The following is a 22,967-nucleotide window of genomic DNA, read 5'->3' on the forward strand; positions in this document are numbered from 1 at the left end:
TTTGGTGTCGTGGTTAGAGTAATTAGCTGCCATACCTAGATGCCCGGGATCGATTCTCGGCTATGCCACAATATTTGAAAAGTGCTACGAGGACTGGAACGAGGTCCAATCAACCTCAGGAGGCCAACTGAGTAGACTGGGGTTCTATTACAACATCGAAGTGGTTTTCCGTGTTTTCCCACTTCTACTCCAGGCAAATGCCAGGATGGTACCTAACTTAAGGCCACGGCCGCTTCCTTCTCTTTTCCTTGCGTATCCTCTCCTAACTTCTCATCTTCTACAAGGGCCCAATTCAGCAGGACAGGTGAGGCTGCCCGGGCGAGGTACTAGTCCTCCTCCCGAGTTGTATCCCCGACCCAAAGTCGTACGTTCCAAGACCCTGTCAATGAGGCGGTAGAGGTGGAATCCCTCGCTAAGTCGGAGAGAAAATCAACCCTGGAGGTTAAACGAATTAAGAAATAAAATAATGTTTTACTACAAATTTCAATGCCACCCTTAGAATCACATCTCACTATTTTCACCTTCAAAAGAAGAAATATCACTTTAATGCCACATCCTAACATCGTAGTCAGAATGTCTTGATCACGCAAGTATTTAAAATTATATGCTATTGTTAAGAGAACGTGTCCTTTGTTTCTTGAGCTGCCTATCACCTGAACTACAGCAAATGTATGAGTGTTAATTATTCATTAGTGGCAACGTCTACTGGCCCTTCAGTGCAGTTCCTACAGCTCATTCCATGTTAAGAAAACAGTCTTGCTCTTGTGGACCTGCAAGGAGTGAACACATCTCCTCAGAGACATCAAAAATTCCTCGTGATCAAGGGATGTTATTCTGCACTTTATAATGTACTATGAAAGACGAAAATGAGGCATTTTTGCTCCTGAGTTATTTAATCACTAAGTAATACTTTTTTCATATATATATATATATATATATATATATATATATATTTTCGTACGGAGGTAGCACTCTGGCCGAAATAGCCAACGATTCGTTGCCTTCCTTCATTCTTCTTCTGCGTTGCTCTGGTACAAGCCTCGTGGAGTCCCTCACTTCCGTGAATCGCCGGCAGCTCACTACTGTAAGGAAGAAATCTACAGTACCTATTTGTTGCGTGCGTGTATTTAGGCCTTAAATTAGTTCGTAATTATCTTGTGTTCAGTGAGAGTTGTGCTATAAGCCTACGTGTGCGATTTCTTTCTTTAACATTAATACAGTGATCTTTTGTAAAGTCATCTACAGTATTTATTTGTTGTGTCTTTTCTCTGGCTTTTATTGACTGGATAAATTTATTAAATGCAATTAAATCCATCCCTCATCCGTCGATTTCATAAAAATTATTTGTCTATTTCATCCCCCAATTTGATTTTTACACTTCATTTCTGTTTATTTATGTGCTATTGTTAACCTCTGATTCTGTACAAACCAAAACAGCTCCTATAAATCTCGTCCCCTTCACTTCTTAAAAATAATTTTAGCTTAGTTTCTTCCGCCTTTTGCCCTGAACTTAAATACAGAATTTCCCAAATATATGTGCCGCCGTTTTACCGTGATACTGTTGAGCAGAGCCGTTCGATGTGGCAATCCTCTTTTTTTATAAGATCTTTCTGTTTTCTTAACATTGGATGAGCTATAGCATTGATCAGAAGCCGTTGTCAGCGACGTACAAGCCGTAGTATCCCTGTAACACTACCTGCTCTCTGTATGATGTGGTCTGCCGCATGCAGGAGATGGGGAACAGTAATTATTTCAATTTCGCTAAACGAGAATTGAGGAAAAGTTATTGCAACTATTTTTTTCTTCAGATAGATGAGCGGATCACAATCCGCTATTTGTCGTGGAGACGCTATGCAGGCAGGTCGGTATGAAGGATTCAGCAAAGGCGTGTAACAACCGGTGACCAGCAACGCTCGAGACGACCTGTCATTGTGAGGACCGCAGTGGCACGAGCCGTCATCGAGTAGCTCCTGGAGGAAAACAACGATGGACACTACTGGAGTTAGAGAGGGCAAGTGGCATCGAGAAACGCACTGCTCAACACGGGTTACTTCCATCTCGCACGACGGTCGCCAGCCAACTAATTTCACAGCACTCCCTGTGCTACTACCAACAATTACAGAAAAATCTGCTGTTGTAAATACGCACTATGCCTGCATAGCTTCACGCGAAAATTTTACAGTTTGTAATCCGCTCACTTTTCTGCAAGAAAATAAATAGTTGCAATAACTTTTGCCCCAACCCTCATATTTATTTATTTATTTATTTATTTATTTATTTATTTATTTATTTATTTATTTATTTATTTATTTATTAGTGCATTTCTTCAGTGGCGAAGTTAGGACTCGAGGCTCTCTTACACTTAACCACATACTGATCAAAATCTTAAATGAAATACTAAGATATTTGTTATAGTTATAACTACATACATTAATAGAGAATAAAATAAATTTGAATAAATTACTAAATTATTATTAAACTAATTAATAATAAAAACTTGTAAAAATGACTAATCCTCCGGCACGCACACATTCGTACTTCAACCATTCATTCAGCTGTCCTCAGCAGTTCGCGTCGGCAGGTGACATTAAATCTTGATGAACTAGTTTCTCTGACCTGAGCTGATAGGGAATTCTATAATCTGGCACGGGTCACCACGAGTAATTATTTTTATTTTCTTTGTGGAATAGAAATAAAGGATCTGGAACGTCTATTTAAGTTGTGAAATGATGATTAAAAGGGGAATTTAGAACAAGTACACAGTGGCTGACATCCAACTAGCACACTAAACTAAATCAAACCAAATACCATGGTGCAACAGCCCTGAAGTGCCATGGCCTAACAAGCAACCACTGCTCAGCCGGAAGGTCTGCATATTACGAGGTGTCGTGTGGTCAGCAGGACGGATCCTCTCGTCCAATATTCTTGGTTTTCTAAATCGGGGCCGCCATCTCACCGTCAGATAGCTCCTCAATTGTACTCACGTAGGCTGAGTGGAACTCGAGCCAGTCCTCAGATAAGGTAAAAATCCCTGACCTGGCCGGGAATCGAACCCTGGGCCTGCGGGTAAGAGGTAGGTGCGCTACCCCTACATCGCGAGGCGGAATGACACTCTAAACACCATCATTAAAATGTGTAGCTGCCGACGTTTATCAGGCTTCAGCCATGAGGTAGCCTGAGAGTATGGGGTGATATGAACATCGTAACCAGTATTGTAAATAAATCGCAAGCAGGAAACAAAAAGTCGCAAAAGTTTACGTAAGGGCAGTATGGATGAGATGGAGCATTTCCCAGCTCGATCGCATGAACAAATCGGTCACCTGCAAAATGATGGGAGGAATCTGCAGAAAGTGTTGTCTATTACCGCGCAATGGTCAATCGTCTCAGGTGGTGATAAAAAATTGAACAACGATAATGCGCATTCACACTCTGTCCCCGGGGTACGGTATGCCTTAAGATAACGCCATTGCAAAGGAAAGGACTTTCGGGGACTAATTGGTTAGAATGCAAACGTATTTGACGAGGGCGCAAGTGCCTTATACTCTCACAACCGTACTGCTGTGAGATTTGAATAAATATTGGCAATCTGAACTGTCAGAACCCCTGAATTGCCTTCTACCCGCACAATGGTTCTACTGTGAGATTTGCATAAATACTGACGATCTGAACTATCAGAACCCCTGAAGTGTCCCCTCCCCGCACAACGGTTCTGCAGTGAGATTTGCTTAACTATCGGCGATCTGAACAATGATAATCCCTAAAGTGTCCCCTACCTGCACAACAGTTCTGCTGTGAGATTTGCATTAATATTGGTGACCTGAACTATTGGAACCTCTATAATGTATGCAACTCACCGACATAACTGTAGAGCGACTAGACGATACTTGCGCCTTCTTCAAATACGTTTAGATTCTAACCTATTACTACTACTAAAGTTTAAAACCCTAACGCCGAAGTGCACCAACCTTGATTAAGATTCGAATAACCAGTGTGTACATAAACATAGTTGAAATTTAAGGACTGGTCAGAAGAAAGCGTGGAGCACTATTCTTAATCAATTTTTAGTTCAGCATATTTAGCTGGTAGTGGAATCGAACACTAGCGTGCCCTAGCGAAAAATAGTTAACGCCCTTTTTGTTACTTTTGTTAGAAGGAAGAATATCCATTTCTTCTTTGCTTACAGCACTTATTAAAAACATGGAAGAACGAAAAAGGTCTTCCAATTTTTCAGATTTTGAAACCGACATTGTGGCATAATTGCAGAAGATATAATATTACTCACGTCATGTATAATTCGAGCTGCTGCTGTTCTTTGCATATTAATAGTATTACCTACAATTTTTTAAGGAACGTGTGACGTAATACCTCAATGCAATGAGCTGTCTGTTGGTTTCTCTGCATTGGAAATTCTAGGTTATTTTGCATTGTTTCCAGAAGAAATTAAACCGTTCTCTTTTTCTTAGATAAGCAAAACCTTTCCACATATTCCCTATGACTAAGTGCTTCGAAAGGATCACCTCTCATCACTATTAGAAATTCGCGGCCATTTCCATTCTCTTAGAGATAGTCCAGATATTACAGTTCATCTTCAAAATCATCTCCAAATCTGGCAGCTCGAACTTCAGTGTTTAACTTTAACCGACAATAATCAGGGATTTACATAATAATCACGAATGGTGCTCCGCAGTTTCATTTAAGCAAGGTTTATGCTGAATCAAACTCTGATTAAGGTAAACAAGGTTCATGCTTTGGCCTTCAGTTGGCTAGTACTTGCTCTCCCAAGGTTCCGGTTTTGTGCAATTCTCTTCAGTTCTACATGGAATTTGCATCACATCTCCTCCACTAGTTGACCAATATATTCTACTCTAGTTCTTCCCCTACAATTTCTTCCTTCCACATAGCCCTCCAGGATGAAGGATAGTAAACGCTCATGTTTGATGTTATGTCCTATCCATGTATATCTACTTTTATTCACATTCCTTGACAAGCTCGGGGTTTCTCCAACTCTTTCCATTATTTCCTTATCAGTAAGTATCTGTCCAAGGAATTTTCAGTCTATAGCACCATTGGTCGAAGGCTTCTACCCTCTTCCTCTCCGTTACCCCGTAGTGCCCATGTCTCACTTCCGTACATAAATACGCTCCACAAATATGTCTTGATTAATTGTTTCCTCAGTTTTTAGCTGATACTTTTAGATGTGAAGAGCTTTACCTTTTAATTGAAGACTACCTTCTCCTGGTTGATTATGCTGACACTTATAGACCAGAAACACCGATAAGTCCACCTTCACATTACTGGGGTGTTAATGTTCGTTTCACTTTCGTAAGGACTAACCGTCGGCCGGTCTCTCAAAGACGACGCTATTCTTTGTAGCACAGAGCATGCGCAAAGTTCACATACTCTGAGATAGACTGAATACCACCGTAAAGCTGACCCTACACGATCAATAAAACTGTCAGTACCGAAAAATATTGACAGTAGTACTGATCGCGTGTGGACTGGAATGAAGGCCAGTACTGAAGCAGATCCGGATTTCCTGATCTGCGAGCGTCAGTACTGTAGAGTGGTGGGGATACTGACAGTTATACTGACCGTGTGAGTGCGCTTGTCATTATTTCTGTCAGTATCAACGGAGCAGCGGTGGACGACAAATGCGTTTCTCACCAAGGCCAAGTAGAGGTGCTTGTGGAACCGTCAAGTAGGCCTATTGCAAAAGTTTATCGAGCTATATGAAACGCTGCCAGAATAAACGTACTTAACAAAATATTTTACATGTTTCCACAACTGCTGTATTGATGGAAACTGGTGACATTATAGCGGAAAACTTTAAATCTTCAAAATGTATACCAGTTGTAAGATACCTCACTGTCACCGCTATAAACAGCACCGCATGTTTGTATTTTGCCTTATTACAAAAGGCTCTACCATTTGTAGTAATTTCGCAAAAGTACCCCCACGCATTCGGAGATAGTTCTGATAATCTTCTGCTTCGGTATATTGTGTTTCCCTCAACACTTCATGTGAGAATACTCTTCTCTTTTCCTAAACCAATCTTTAACCCATCGTTTACGTTTAAAACTGCGTTTCGTGCAGTACTAATATGATAGCTACAAAATGCCCGTCTTTTACGATCCATTTTGATAGAATACCGCAATTGCATGTTATAAATCTCATTCCGTAGTGACGGTTATTGACTTTATTTGTAAAGTGAGAATGTCGCAATGGTAAGCTAGTCACTGGTACTGACCAAAATATTGACAGTAATAATGATCGTGTAAGGTCGCTACAATATTGATGCGTACTGTCAGTATTATTGACTCAGTATTACTGACCGTGTAGGGTCTGCTTAACGTGTGTACACACGTGTAATACTGTTTGCATATCCTGCTGCACATTCAGGGGAGCTGCCAAAAATGAAAAACAACTCTCATACAACTCTAACCAGTAAAAGACGGACACAACATTACTTTTATACAATTTACACAATTTTCTACTAAACAATTTCAGACTGACTGGATTGTTGGTTGGCCTTTATTTTCCTTCAGTTATGTGAACATCAGAAGGTCTGAATTCTACGCAATAGTGCACAGAGTTGAATCAAATCAATCTATAAAACATTTCGCTTCATGATTTTGTCTTTTGTACAATCAGTTAAGTTTTAATGGATGTTCGGATGCAATTTTTACAGAGAACAATACAATTATACATTATGTGAGTGAGTGAAGAGGGATATAAAACATCAATGTTGTGCGTATATTACATGTGAAATACAGGCTAATACTATTAACGTGAATTGGAATTTTAAGGTAACGAAATGAAAATATTCACGATGCCATATCTCCTAGTATCCATGAGGGTAATTCAGAAAGAATCTATTTTTTTTAATTTGTTTCTCGTCGCACTAACACAGATACAGTATGTCTTATAGTGACGATGGGAGTGGAAAGGCCAAGGAATGGGAAGGAAGCGGCAGTGGGCGCAATTAAGGTACAGACCAAGCATTTGCCTAGTGTTAAAATGGAGAAACCACGGAAACCATCTTCAGGGCTGCCGACGGTGAGGTTCGAGACCACCATCTCCCGAATGCAAGCTGACCCAAACAGCGCAGCCACTCACTCGGACTCGAAGAGTAAGATCCCTGCCTTATTACTCAGAAACAAAAGAACAATGGTCGGTCCGATGGTTTGTAGTTACGCCAATAGATTGCATGCAAGTGTAGAACTCGGTAGACCAGAACTTTGGAACAGCGGCAGTCATAAAATAAAGATACTGAATGAATAGTCAAGGGAGGAGGGGGAGGGAATACTTGTTCATTAACAGGAGGATTATGTCTGTATATGAAGTGACACCTGTCCAATTAGTGTGCGGTACAGTGAATTTACACTGGCTCAACTAACTGACTGGCAAGAACCCGTGATCTACAAAACATGAATAAAACTTACTTGACACAGTTACCGTTATGTGTAACATCACACACCAAAATTCTCGACCAGTTCTTTAGCTTTATCCTCTCCGTGAACTTCTTACTATAATTACAGACCAGAACAGATATTTTACTTTATCTATTTGTAATCACATTCGGGAATGTGTCACGTAGATTCGTGTGGTCTGGTAATCTGATTCCTCATATAACTTTCTATGAGGGAGTCATATGTTTACAATTCGATTAACTCTTGATTTATAAAATGCACAGTTCTACTGGTAAGTACATAAGAATTTAATACCACTTAGAAAATGTCAACAAGTTTCAATCACCATCAATCTCTAAAAATAAAATGTCTCATTGGGTTGTGGTAGACTCGGCCTCTGAATCCCAGTATCGCAGATTCAATCTTGGTAGATGTAGTCGTATCTTCCAAGGCCTGGAAAGAAGTCCATTCAACACTCCGTGTTTTACGATGTCGGCATATAAATTACCTTTGGTAACAAATTTTTGTGTAACCAGTAAACTTAACTAAAACCTCAGCCATAGACCGTCAATAGAGATCTGATTTACTCTGACATTTAGGAGAAATGACGCGTAGATTTACCCGATGGTGACAAAATACCTGCCGACGTTAGCAGAGACTAACATGAGTAACAAAGAAACAGTCAACATGTGAGTACTTTTCCTTGCTGGAAGGGCAATTATCTTCACTTTGTGTTGAACCATCACAGTAGCCATATTCGTCAACAGATCAAGACCTTCCTATTTCATTTTACAGCTCCGAACGCGACTCAGATTTATACCCATGGCCTAATATTGTTCACTCGAAATGTGTGAAATTGATGCGCGCCATAATGCCATTTTAAAGTACTTATGTATTATCTCAGGTTAGTGGTAGACTAAGAGACGTTGAATCAAGGTGCAGGAAAAAGTTATGAGGGTCATCACAGTTGCCATAAATGGTATTTTGTGAAGTAGAATCGGATCTCAGACGAAACTCTCTTTATGTTTGATGTACGGAAGAGAAAGCTGGCAACACTCAGAATAATTTCTTCACACCTATGAAGAATTGTTGCGAAGCGAAGTTTCCCTCTTCTAGCCAAAGTGTATATTTACAACTAGCGACATGCCCAGGAGTACAAGGAGTTTTGGGGCTCAAAATAGGAAGAAATTTCAAACTAAGGCCAGGATCGAGTATAGTGAAAACTTTTTTAGTGATCTGTCGATCATAAAGAGTAGTAACGAAATTTTAGTGACACCGTTGTCAATACACTTTATGTAAGTACTTAAGTAGCTACTTTAACTTTACAAGGTAGTTGGATGGTAAGAAATTCATTTATTAACTAATTAAATATTATAGAATTAACGGAATTAATAGGTGAGCCAAGACAACTATTCTTTTTTTGCAATTAGCTTTAAGTAGCACTGACACAGGTAGGTTTCATGGCAACGATAGGAGCGGAAAAGGCTAGAAGAGGGGAAGGAAGCGGCCATGGCCCAGCATTTCCTCGTGTTAAAATTGGAAACCACGGAAAACCATTTTCGGGGCCGCCGACAGTGTGATTAGAGCCCACTATCTCCCGGATGCAAGATCACAGCTGCGCGACCCTAACCGCACGGCCAACTCGCACGGTAGATAACATTTTACCAGTGGAGATTTGTATTTATATTATTATTATTATTATTATTATTATTATGCTCAGCTTCCACCGAGCAGAGTGGCCACACGTGTTATTCCTCTACGACTATGTAGCCAAGCTATACATTCGGGAAGCTCGTGAGTTTGAACCCCACCTGCGGCTGTCCTGAGAATTGTTTCCTTTTTCCCCATTGTCACTGCCATGCAAATACCGCGGCAGGTCCTTTTCATAGGGCACAGCCGATTCCTTCCTCTTCCTAACCCAAGTGAATTTACCGGATTTCGTTTCATCTTCATTGCCTACTCAACCAAGGTTGGAGTCTAGAAAGGCATGCCATATAAACCCATCTCACCTTATCTCCAACCCCGTATCAAGGAACAGGACCGACGTGTTTGCATGCCTAACAGATCAGCTCAGTGGTACCGAGTGAGATTGCCGCGCGGTAGAGGAGCGCGCAGCTTTGAGCTTGCTCTCCGGAGATAGTGGTCAGTAGCCCTGAAAATGGTATTCCATGGTGTCCCATTTTCACACGAGGCAAATATTGGGTCTGTACCTTCATTATGCCTTAGGCCGCTCCAATTGTGAAAAATAAAGCTCTGCGGAACGTCGACCTGCTACCAACCCGAACTCCGGAGATGCCGTGATTCTAATCACAGCGTCAGCCATTATGGAAATTGTTACCCCTGGTGTTTCATTTCACCTCTAAGAAAATGCCAAAACAGTACTTTCTTCCAAAATTCCACCTCAAGATCCTTTATTTCTTGAACTAAACCCTCACCTCACGTATTTGAGGAATGGGAAGCCCACCTCGGTAGTCGAGTGTTTAGCGTGCCCGCCTTTGGACACCAGAAGTGTCCCGGATTCGATTCCTACCTCGGTCAAAGGAATTTTACTTCAAATATTAAACTTCTCTCAATAGGACACTGGGTACATGTGTGTGTCTAACCGTTCATTTCAGCATCCTCAACACCTCTGTATGCACTTTAAGTGGCAGAAGAGGCATTCGGTTGTAAAAGTTGTGCCATATCCGGAATTCATCTCACCAAGAGGTGACCAGAGACGTCTCGCACCATGAGTGGCTGAAGAGTAGGCTGGACTTTACTCTTAGAGTGACGTCATCTGTACGAGTGAGAAAGGATGCGAAACGCCATTTCAAAGTCTGCCCAAAGCATCATGAACCTTACAGGCAGCCCTGTCCTATGCCATCATCGCAATTAGAACTCACGTAAAATAAATAGCTAAAGAACAGTCAGAATCAACGACACGAGGGAATGGGGATATTTATAAAATCCTTATTCTGCCCATCACTTCACAGCGATATCGAGAAAACGAGAATGTTCCATCAGCTGAAACTGGTACCTCTTAGGCCTATATATTGTTATGTCTTCTTCACAAGAAAAATACAATAAAATACGACTTTTGTAATTTTTCAAAGAAAAATATGTTTTTGATGTTGATGATACTTGTTCTTTAAAGGGGCCTAACATGTAGATCATCGGACCCTAATAGCACGAAATGTAATGACAATTTAAAAGTCCAAAATGATCCACTGACCAACATTCAAAATTTGAAGAAGAATGAACTGATGAATATGAATTTAAAACAATCAGTGGATCCGAGCCGCAATGCTCTAAATTCCCAGAAACTAGCGTAAAACTATAGTATTAGTGACCAGGGGGCTGCTTCTGAAGCACAGTACTTAATCGATGATGCTTGTTGTCTAAAGGGGTCCAAAATCCAAGTCATCGGTCCTTCATAATGGTATATATCGCTAGTAAGGTAGAACCAAGGTGTTTGTCATGTTGCGGTACCAATCAAAAGCAGCCGAGACTCGCGGTATTCCATAAACTGTGGTACTACTCACAAATAACGTAATACGCACATGTAAAGCAGACCCACGGTGTTTCATACATTGAGGCTCTACTTACAGGCAATGCAAACCTATGTTGCTCCTCACATAGTAGGTACTAATCATAGGCAACGCAGACCCTCAATGTCGCTCATATAGTGGTACTGATCACAGGCAACTCACAGACCCGTGGTGTATCACACATAATGGAACTAATTACAGGCAAAGTAAGCCCGTGGTGTTCCGCATATAGTGGTACTAATCACAAACATATGATGCAAGAACGCAACTGAGAACGCAACGCAAGATGGGGAAACACCACATGTCGCCCGCCAGTTGAATGATTTGCTGCGAGATACCTTCAGTAACGACCACATCATCTCGAGCATGTTATTCAATATCCCCTGACCTAAATCAATGTGACTTCTGGTTATGGGAATATCAGGGACATATCCGATCTCTGCCTTATCTGCGAGCAACGGGCGACCATGCCGTATTATGGATGTAGGATGTTGCTGAGTTGGGAGGCCATATCAAACAGCGTCTGCTTAGAGCGCCATATTTTCGCCTGGTGTCAATACTTGAAACTAATAATTTTGTGGCATAATTCGCGAGCGCATTGCTTATTTAGTGTATCCACGAAATGTCAGACTCCTGCGCTCAATAAAGCCCGAGTTGCACCGCGCTGAACACAGTTTAATTGATACGCTTAGGAGCAAGTATGCTAATGTGCCTCAACCGGTGTTGTGTGTACATAAAACCTACCACATAGAAATAAAGATAAATACATATTATTTCGCATTTTTAGGGAAAATAAACGCATTATTTTAATATGAAATTTTAAGAGCGTAAGTACAGTAACGAAATATTGTTAATATTTTCAAAATTGGATTACGCACGTTTGATTTTATCTTGCTGAAATTTTGAAAAAAAAATCACACTTCAACGAATTACACTTAAAATGAAAGTAAGTTTAAGCCTTCCATTTCTCTTAAATATATTGCAAGTTATGTTAAAATACCATAGCCCATTGAAAAATTGGAAATATCAAATTTCATTGGCACATCTTTTTCACAAATAACCAGCAGTTTCCCGCTGGCTCCGCCCGCAATGTACAAAGTATGGTATTATTCGTTACTATCCTCACGGATTATTTGCAAAGTTTCGAGTTAATGAAACTAAGCACATGATCTGCTGTGGTAATAGAATGTAATATTATGTCAACAAAACACTTGAAAATACATCACACAAAGAAATTGAATTACACGTTCCTTGGAACAACACTACGCGCCGAACTGTTAAAAAGTCCTACAAACATCTTTGTCATGGAGACAAATGTACTTATATCTTTCCTCAGAATCCACCAATTTAAGTAGTTATTACCTCATAAGAAAGCGCTTGATACACTGAGTGTTTTTAGATCAAAACTAACTGCGTACCTTAATTACAACGAAAGATATGATTGCTTAAATGAGAAAAAATGTTGAAGAAATGAGACGTCAAATTGAATGTGCACTCACAACTTTCCTCAGAATCAACCAATTTGAATAGTTAAGAGCTGAAATGAATGAGCTTGATACACTGAGTGTTCGTAGGCGAAAACAAACTCCGTACCTCAATTAAAACCAAGGATTTAATTGCTTCAAAGAGACAAAAAATTGAAAATCAAATAATTTTAGGAAGGCGGAAGTTTATTTATAGTATCTGATGACAAATCTGTGCATGAATACCTTTCAGTTAAAAAAGAATGAAGGAAATCGACCGGATAGAATGATCGGACTGTGACTTTAGATTTCATCAATTTTTTTTAATATATAGACATACCTCGCCTTCTCCACGGTCCTTGCTCATGACGGAACGAAGTTTGGACTTTTACATTTCACACAATAATGATTTGTCTTTTTTTCAGCTGAACGGGGACGCAGTGCACATCGCTTCCTTTTTGAAGCGTATTTCTTTACTGGTCCCTTTGGAATAGTCGTTTTCGTAATGCTTGAGGTTAGCGCTTGTCTTTCATTCGGAAATCGACTATTGACGAAGTCTTTGATTGAGAGAGGGTTCAGTTCATTGCCTGACCGTCTTTTCTGAAATTCGAAGTTCTTGAGTGATCTCTTCCTACTTGTGTTGTGGGTAACACATATCTGGTCAATAATATACACTCTCCCTTTGGTATTATGGCCATGTAGATTGTCCTTTGAACTTTATTCGTCTTCCTCATCCTCCTCTTCTTTTCTTCGTCTTCTTTGTTCTCGTCTTCATCGAAATTTGTATCATGCTCAGAACAATAATCCGGATCATTTTCATCCGCGGGATATTTGGCGCCACTTCGTTTGTCATCTTCCTCTAAAGCATTGTTTATGATGTCTATTATCCAGTATCAGACACTGGCACACCGGTCCCAAATGTAGAAGCCATAATATAGCTTCAAAATAACAAAAAATATACCAAACACATGCTTCAAATGAAATTCTAAGATTTATTAAAATTTTTCTGTCAAAACCAACAATATAACATAAATGCTGTTGTGCGGTCTTAAACGGCACCGTTCAATATTGAAATAGAGTCACTAAGATAACTACTGGCTACTGAGCATTTTCATTCTGGGTGTGAATTGGCCTCGAAACTGAAGGAAAAGTACAGAGCAGGCCGAGGGTGAGGAAGTAATTTGGAGGAAGTTCTAGGGGAGTAAATTTTTTCTGGTCACCTTAAAGACTCCACAAAAATGTTTGAGGGTTTCAACACGGTAAGTTCGGTGATGTGGCTCAGCAGAATGAATTTCAGCAGAATACTATGTTAGCGTTTGAAAGAAATTAAATGAGTCCTCCACTCACAATAAGGTTAGCAGACATAGAGGCAGACAGGCGGAATGTATGGCACTGTATGTGTTACGACCCACCTTGCATTACACACAGCGGCCTTTCCCCCCACCCCTTGAAGTGTGTGCCATAACTCTGCCGACATCCGCTCTCCATGAAAACAATCGTGCTCAGTTAATTACCGGGCTTTGAAATGGCCGACAGATAATACCACGACTATGCCCTTTTCTCTTTATTGCTGACTACGTTAATGATCGCTAATCGTCCATTTATGGTTACGGGACATATAACACGAGAGGAGAAGTTCAACAAGGTTAGAGAGTGGTATTGTGCCCCATACTGCTTTGTTTTAATTCATTTCATATTATAAATACACTCACACACAGGGATATATTCACGCACACAAAAATACTCCAGTTTCCAACATTACTTTCTACATCATATTCCACCCTGACCGTTGTTAACAACCCTGATTTCGTTTAACACACAGCTAAAACAAATTTACAGCCTTACACGCACGTATGTGCACGATAAATAGTACTTTTAATGCTTTAAAAAATTGGATTATTTCAGAATTAATTCCTCTACCATAAATCACTGATTCAGCACAGAATGTTATTTCATACTGACCTCTGCATGTGACTACGTAATAAAAATAACAGTGAAAATGTGGACTAAAGCGAAACTGTTCTCTTGCGTTCAGATATAATTCAAGATATGCAATCAAGATTTAAGGCTCCCTCATTGGAGTGTCGACCTGGGATCCTATGTTGACGGGTTCAAATCCGGCTGAGATAGTTGACGTAATGAATATTAAATTTTAACGACCGCATTGTAATCGAAACCAACTTTCAACCTATTAGATCGTGGTACGTACATTTAGTACGTGTTGCAGAGATGTTAAATACAGAACAAAAATGGCCATCCGGACACCAGTGGGATCCGAACCCACATCTCCCCATTTCGCGTCGGTTGCTCTACCAATGGAGCTATGGTGGCCTAGGCCATCTTTGTTCGTGAAAATTCAATATTAATTGACTTTACTCTCAACGGGAGACTTAAGCGCACTCTACAGTGTAATGGCAGTAGTGACAGACCTGTAGATTAGATCCTTTCCAACAGAACAAGTATGGCATAGAACACCATAGCTCAATTGGTAGAACAATCTACGCGAAATCGAGAGGTTGTGGGTTCGGATCCCACTGGTATCCGTTTGGCCAATTTTGTTCTGTACTTAACATCTCTTTAACACGTACTAAATGTACGTAACACGACCTGAAAGGTTGGAAGTCAGTTTCGATTGAATTTTCTTTCTTCCTTCATCTGCTTCCCCTCCAGGGTTGGTTTTTTCCCTCGGACTCCGCAAGGGATCCCCCCTCTACCACCTCAAGGGCAGTGTCCTGGAGCGTGAGACATTGGGTAGGGGGATACAACTGGGGAGAATGACCAGTACCTCGCCCAGGCGGCCTCACCTGCTATGCTGAATAGGGCCATTGGTGGGGGATGGGTGATTGGAAAGGATAGGCAAGGAAGAGGGAAGGAAGCGACCGTGGACTTAAGTTAGGTACCATCCCGGCATTTGCCTGGAGAAGAAGTGGGAAACCACGGAAAACCAGTTCCAGGATGGCTGAGGTGGGAATCGAACACATCTCTACTCAGTTGACCTCCCGCGGCTGAGTGGACCCCGTTCCAGCCCTCGTACCACTTTGCAAATTTCGTGGCAGAGCCGGGAATCGAACCCGAACCTCCGGGGGGTGGCAGCGTATCACACTAACAACTACACCACAGAGGCGGACCGATTGAAATTTAATGTTGAAAAAATTTCTAGCAGAGAGAGAGTAGGGATCCCCATACTACGAAAAACGTAAAATTAGGCAATTTTCTCAATTTTGCCGGAAGTTCAAGAAACATTTCAAATTGTGGGCCTTGGATAGCTCTATAAAACTAAGGAAACCGAAAATATCTTCCAGTCTAAATGCAGTTCCGGAAAAATAGACTAAAATCGCTTGTTTCTTTACTCGGCTTCTCTTTAATTCGAATCCCATCGAAATGTTGTTTACATAATTACTTCTGTAATGTATTCCTTCGTTAAATACTCTTAGGCGGTTTTAGATTTTTTGCAAAATGTCGACAATGAATGTAGTTATAATGGCTTAAGTGAAACTCTGCATTGACCACATTTCACTCGTAGTGGTAGATGAAGGCAAATTGCCAGTCTAATCGACCGTGTAACGGTGATTTAGTAAAGGAGTGTAACTTTTAGGAGTAAACAAAGTGTATAAAGAGCCTCCGTAGCTCAGGCGGCAGCGCGCCGGCCACTTCCTGCTGGGTTCTGTGGTTCAAATCCCGGTCACTCCAGGTGAGATTTGTTCTGAATAAATCGGAGGCAGGAAAGGTTTTCCTCCGGGTACTCCGATTTTTCCTGTCATATTTCATTGCAGCATTATTTCATTCATCAATTCTCTCCCCACAGGAGTGCGACCGGCTTCGGCAGCCGCCATAGTTCATATCCTCGCCGCTAGATGGGAGCTTCCTTCATTCAATTCCTGACCCGGTTGAATGACCGGAAACAGGCTGTGGAATTTCAAATGAAGGATATATTCTCATACTCTATCCTATTTTATTTACCTGAAATTCGTAGCTCATATCCCCAGGATGTTTTCAACATTGAGTTACTTGCCTGTTAGGGGATTTTTCTTGTTCAACGTCGCGCTAACACATCAAAGGTTTTCGGCCACAGAAGGATGGGAAATGGTTAGCATTGTGAAAGCATTTGTCTGGTGTGAAAATGGGAAACCAGTAACATCCAGTGAAGGGGCGCGTATCTAAACTGATCTAAATATTTTCAACAGTTTCATTGTGCCTAATGTCTCGTTTTATTCCGTGTATGAGATTATGGTGAGAAAGTAAAATACATTATTTTGTTTATAAACACTTGTTCTAAGTAAATACGTTTATTTGTATCCGTTTAATTAGGTTATACGTAGGAAGCAAAATTAATTATTTTGACACGTAGTAACTAAATACTTCCTCGATTACTGCCTGTGTTCATAGAAATACTCTAGGCCTACATAAATGCTAGTTTCGGAATACGGCATAAACAATGAACGACAGACGAACTGTAGGACTGTATTGCGAAAATACACAATCTGCTCAGCCAGGTACCGTGCTGTGGCTTTGCTTGCGCATATCGCCATCTTAAAAAGCCCTGCGCGGATATATAACATTTTATCCGCATCAGCGGTTGTTATAAATATTGCACTATATTACAACAATGTTATTGAAACGGACAGATCTCTTAAAATGTTGTAATGCAGTAGGCCTGATACCTGGCCCCTATAGTGACAGGTTTCTTAGAAATTTACTCTCGCGACTATCGACGTATTGAGCTTTTCTCTTTCGTAACCTTTGTTCCTTCCATTAACTGCGGGCAGGAGCCAGTTAGGTTTAGGTCAGATTTACCTCTTTATGATATCAAGGCTCTTTATATATCACCATCCTCCAATACTAGTGTCAAGGGTCGCCTAACCACAGGCTAAATAAAAGGACACCCGATTGAAAATCAATAAACGTCATAATTTAGAAAATTATCCACACTGCAATAACATTTGTATCCACCAAGGCAGTAACTTCGCGGATAAGGGTACCAGGGCATGCAGGTATAGAAGGAAATGAAAAGACAGGTAAACTGGCCAGGAAAGGGGCAGAAACACATTTTGTAGGCCCAGAATCTGTATGCAGGATTTCCAATGGACAGGCCCGATACTACATAGGAAAATCGGTACAAAAGAAACAAATGGAAAACTGGAAAAATACTCTAGAATGCAGGCTTACAAAGGAACTGATAAAAGGACCAAACAAGAAGCATAGTAAAGAACTGTTGAAACGCGGCAGAGAAAATATAAGATGGGTAGTAGGATTGTTGACAGGACACTGCCACCTGAAAAATACACCTACATAGAACTGGAGTAATAGGAGACAACATATGTCGGAAATACAATGAAGCAGAGGAATCAGCTGAGCACATATTTTTCGAATGTGAGGCGCTGGGTAGGATCAGACTCTCCAGTCTAGGACTACCAGGTGAAGAGAGAGAAAAAATCCAAGAAGAACCAACAAGAACAACCTGCAGCTTTGTGAAGGGAGCAGGCATATCTAGGTGGGAATGAAGGAAAAACATGGTAGCAAAAGATCTTAGAGGTCGCTGCTAATTAGGAACAAATATTTAAAGGCCCCGTGAAGGAAAGAAGAACTTCGCGGATATCCTCACCCGTGCAGAGCTCTAGCTATCTAGTCTTTACAGCACAAACTATTAGAAGTGAGATGCTCCCGGCTCTTCTAGCGCTCATACCGTTAGCTTTCTCATTGCCCACCTATGCTCTCTCTCATTCAGTATCGGCATATAACATACTGATCTCTCGTGGTACATTTAGCGTTTGTAAGACGGAATTCCATCAGAAGTCTTGTTTCAAGGTCAAAGCGACTCAAAAGCAGCTTAAATGGCATCAACTCGAAACATCTAATACCATTATTATTAGTGGCTGTAATATAATTTGCTTATCTCATGACGTCTACTCCCGACAAACTGGAAAATAGAAGAACTGGTTGTCTCTACACTATACCATTTAAGAATGGATAGGGATGCGGCACTAAATATCAACACTGTACATGGGTACAACGCACGGGTATTGGAATCCACCAGACTAGGCTTTTTACTGCAACTAATCACAAACCTATTTCGTACCAATTTAGTGATACTACTCGCAAGTACATGCAACCCATGGTGTTCCCCGCATGATGGTACGAATCAAGAGTAGTTTCATGGTTCTAATTCAATCATCCCTTGGTCGCCCCTTGTAGTCGCCTCTTACGACAGGCAGGGGATACCGCGCGTGTATTCTACATGTGCGTCCCCCACCCGCAGGAGGTATTGTGTTTGGTCCGGGAGAGGTATTTTATTTCCCTCAAGTCCGCCGGCAAACCGGTTAGGACCCCCCTATTCGCCACCTGAGACGCGCCACGTGGGAGTATCACCTCTCCCCCTGCTACGCGAGCGTAGTAGGTTCGTGGCATCACTCTTTGTAATAGGTTAGAATGCAAACTTGTTGAAGTGGTTAACAATAAATTACAGTCTACCCTACACAACGGTTATTTATGAGTCTTGCATATACTGTAGGGGTATTGCCCACCAGAACACCTAGAATTTATGTTACTCTTGCTACATCACGGAAGAACGGGCTAGACGACATTTCGTAACCCTTTCGCTTTCAAGCTCTCAAGCTGATGGATGTGTGAAAACTGTCAACCATATTTAGGCCAGGATGCACTTTCTTTAAAATTACATTCAAGGCACACCAATACAGATATTAAAATGAAAATTTGTAAACTTACAAAGTACATGAAAATAAAAAACTTTCAACCTGTTTCAAAGGCACTGGACGGGTCAGCGATGGAATGAATGAAGTCCCTACCATGCGGCGAGGATAGGAATTGTGCCGGCTGCTGAAGCCTGTCGCACTCCTCTGGGGTAATGATTCATGACTGAGAGATGAAGTGAAATTATAGTGGAGAGCGTTGCTGGAATGAAAGATGACAGGGAGAAACCGAAACCCACCTCCGCTTTGTCCAGCACAAATCTCACATAGAGTGACCGGGATTTGAACCACGGAACCCAGCTGTGTGAGGCCGACGCGCTTCCGCCTGAGGCACGGAGGCTCTAAACTTACAGAGTATGTATCACATACAATCACTGCAAATGAGTCCTGCCTATAAACCAGAAGGGTTTAAAAAAATGTGAAAAAGTTACAATTTCAGATTTTGAATGTTTTGAAGTAATTCTGAGAAATGCTGCTCACTGCAAAAAATCGTGATCGATGTTAGTAGAAAGGTTATTTTATTGTTTACTAGCATGGTAAATATCAATATCCTATGTGCATTAGATCCAAGGAGAGATTGAATTGTGTAAATTTAAGTATCACTGAAAAATGTCAGCCGTTTTTGCATAAAATACAATTTTCTTACTGGAGGTGCTGGATTATTATCATGTTCACCTACACTCTCTGATTCGCACAACGAAACATCATCACTTGAATAATTGTCAAGATACTCCGTGATATCATCGTCAGCAAAATTAACTCTCTTCAACAGACTTAACTAACAATACGCACATAGGCCTAAGGATTTAACAAAAGTATTTAAATAATGAAATAGCATGTATGATAAACACACCGCCTATGATACCGCGAAATTTCACTTTATAATCAGTATCAATAAAAACAGACAGAAATGCTCGCATGTTTGCCGCCAACCACGACGTAAACGAGACACCGAACTCCAACGAGCACATCGTGTGCTCTTATTATTCCGTGCAAAATACTGCTATCTGTTATGTAAATAAAATATAACAACAATAAAGGCCGGTTGCGATGGATCTATGTTATGATAGTTTTCGCAGAAACTGTGGGTACCGATAGATCGTTACCTTGAAAGCAAAACGGGCTTAACTTTAGGGGTATTGCCCATCATAACCCCTAGAATTTATGTTAGTCTTGCTACATCAAGGGAGAACGGGTTGGTCGACAGTTCCTAATAATCAAATTGGTTTACTTTCTAATCTATTATTGTCTAAAAATCCGGAGTTTATATATAATTTTCATTTCTTCATTCTAGAGCCAACCAAGAATACTTTTTGTGATGTATTTAACGTGGTGAAATGAGCTTGCACTATATGATTACTCTTTATGAAACAAATGATCGTGGCCTTATTATTTATTCAGGGCACACATTGAGTGGAATATTGTATTACAATTAATGTACTGTTTACCGTAAAGCTTCAAATATTCCAACATGTACCATATGAAAATACTCATCAAAATGTATTTAACTTTGATTACATGGTTTATCTTTAAAAAATAACATATTTGTATTTCTATATTTATTGCGCAATACAGTTTTTCGATATATATTTTTCATTTCCATTACAATTATTTGTAATTATTGCATTAATACCTCCGAAGTGAGTAACAATTTTGAATACTTTCCTTGTTTAACCAGAGGTTCTCTTAATAACATTGAGAAAGGCTAAACATCATTTGTACAAAATTGCTCAAGATGATAGCTTCCCTTAAATAAGTGAATATTTAAAGACTAAAGAGTGTACACGTGATTGACCCGATTAAACATGAAAGAGATGAAAATGCCTCGCTCATGTGTTGACCATCCTAGATAAATACCAGGTGCATGCGTAAGATTTTGCCGGTTCTTGTTGTAAAGAAAACACGTGATTTTCAAGGGAAATTCATCTTTTGTTTATTCAGGATATTAGCCATCGGCTTCTACATACTTTCAGGTAAGTTATGAATACCATCCCTTAAAAACTGCTCGTCTTTTGCGGCAAACAATTCTTCGAGCCATTATCCGACTTCCTCGAAATTGCTGAAGTGCTGCTCTGCGAGCGCGTGCCCCATTGTTGCAAAGAGGTGATGGTCACATGGCGCCAGGTCGGAAAGTACGGCGGCTGTGCAAGCATGTCCCATCGAAGCGATTTCAAGGTGTCTTTTTCACTGGTTTTCTGTGTGAAATGGCGTATTGTCGTGTATCAAAATAACTTTGCCATGTCTTCTGGCCCATTCCGGTCGTCTTTTGATCAATGCGTGATTTAAATGAATCACTTGTTGGCGACAGGGTTGTGCATTAACGGTTTCGCCGGGCTTCAAGAGGCTTAGCACTTTTGTAGTCTACGAGAACGCGCACTGTCTTTCGCATTGATATCACCACATTTAAATTGTTGAAACCATGTCTCACATGTTCTAATCAATGGAACATGTTCACAACGTGTTTATACCAGCAAACGATTTCCACAGCTCATTTCTTTTCATTGAATAAGAAAAGCAATGCGTTCCCAAATGTTCCCTATTAGGCACAAATGTCGACGTCATCACTGAACGATAAAACACAGACGCTAGTGTTTGGCGGACTCAACTTGTGTGTGTAGGTAGGTTAATATCAGAGGAACAAACTGACGTATGTGTCAAATTCATATGCTGCGTACAGTTCGGTGGCGCCATCTCCTAGTGAGACCTGAAAAGACTTAGGAATACACCTGGTTTTTCACACCTTTTAAAAGAACGAATAATTCGGGTTGGGGTCTTGCCAAAGGACATATTTTCAGTTCCTTCATCTCACAATAGAAATACTTTTAATAATGAACAAGAATGTCTTACTGTCATCATCTTATAACGGCTTAGGTAAATGAACACAACGAACGTTGTTCTGAGGGACCGAATATCCATGTGTGTCTGGGGGCGTGACCAGTCGTAAAAATGATAATAGATCGGAAGAGCATTGTGGGATACGAGGCATTGCTCGCATTCAGTCGGTATATGCAATATGTTATGTAAACTCAAATCAAACATAATTACATGAACAAAAATGTTCAGTGCAGAAATGCAATATCTCTCAATAAAAGTAGCTCGGTGAAACGAATGCTTGTCGATTGTACTTTACAAAAACACTCATTCGTGTGAGGTCGTAGAGTTATGTTAAGAATAAGGAAACCACATCCATTTTATTTAAACCAAACCAAACCAAACCAAACCCCATGGCACTACATCCCTTGAAGGGCCTGGGCCTACCAAGCGACCGCTGCTCAGCCCGAAGGCCTGCAGATTACGAAGTGTCGTGTGGTCAGCATGACGATTCCTTTCGGCCGTTATTCTTGGCTTTCTAGGCCGGGGCCGCTATCTCACCGTCAGCCAGCTCCTCAATTCTAATCACGGAGGCTGAGTGGACCTCGAACCAGCCCTCAGGTCCAGGTAAAAATTCCTGACCTGGCCGGAAATCGAACCCGGGGCCTCCGGGTAAGAGGCAGGCACGCTACCCCTACACCACGGGGCCGGTTATTCATTTTATTTAGGGTAAAACAAATGTTACAAATATCAGCCACGCGGTGCAGGGGTAGCACTCCTACCTCTTATCTGAAGGCCCAGGTTCATTTCCAGGCAAGTCCACGGATGTTAATTCTGGACTAAAGGCAGGAAGGGTTTCGTTAAATCTTGTGACAGCAACTGAGGAGGTGATTGATACAGGAAGCAGTGGACCCGGTCAAGAAAACTAGAAAGTGAGGCTGAGAATCTGAATGCTGACCACGTTATGCCCTAGTTCAGCGACATGAAATGTCAATTAATTTTAGGTAAAATAACTTCAAGAACACTACTTCTTAAATTTTCCCTTGATGT

Source organism: Anabrus simplex, chromosome 3, assembly GCF_040414725.1.
Source record: "Anabrus simplex isolate iqAnaSimp1 chromosome 3, ASM4041472v1, whole genome shotgun sequence".
Taxonomy (NCBI): Eukaryota; Metazoa; Arthropoda; class Insecta; order Orthoptera; family Tettigoniidae; genus Anabrus; species Anabrus simplex.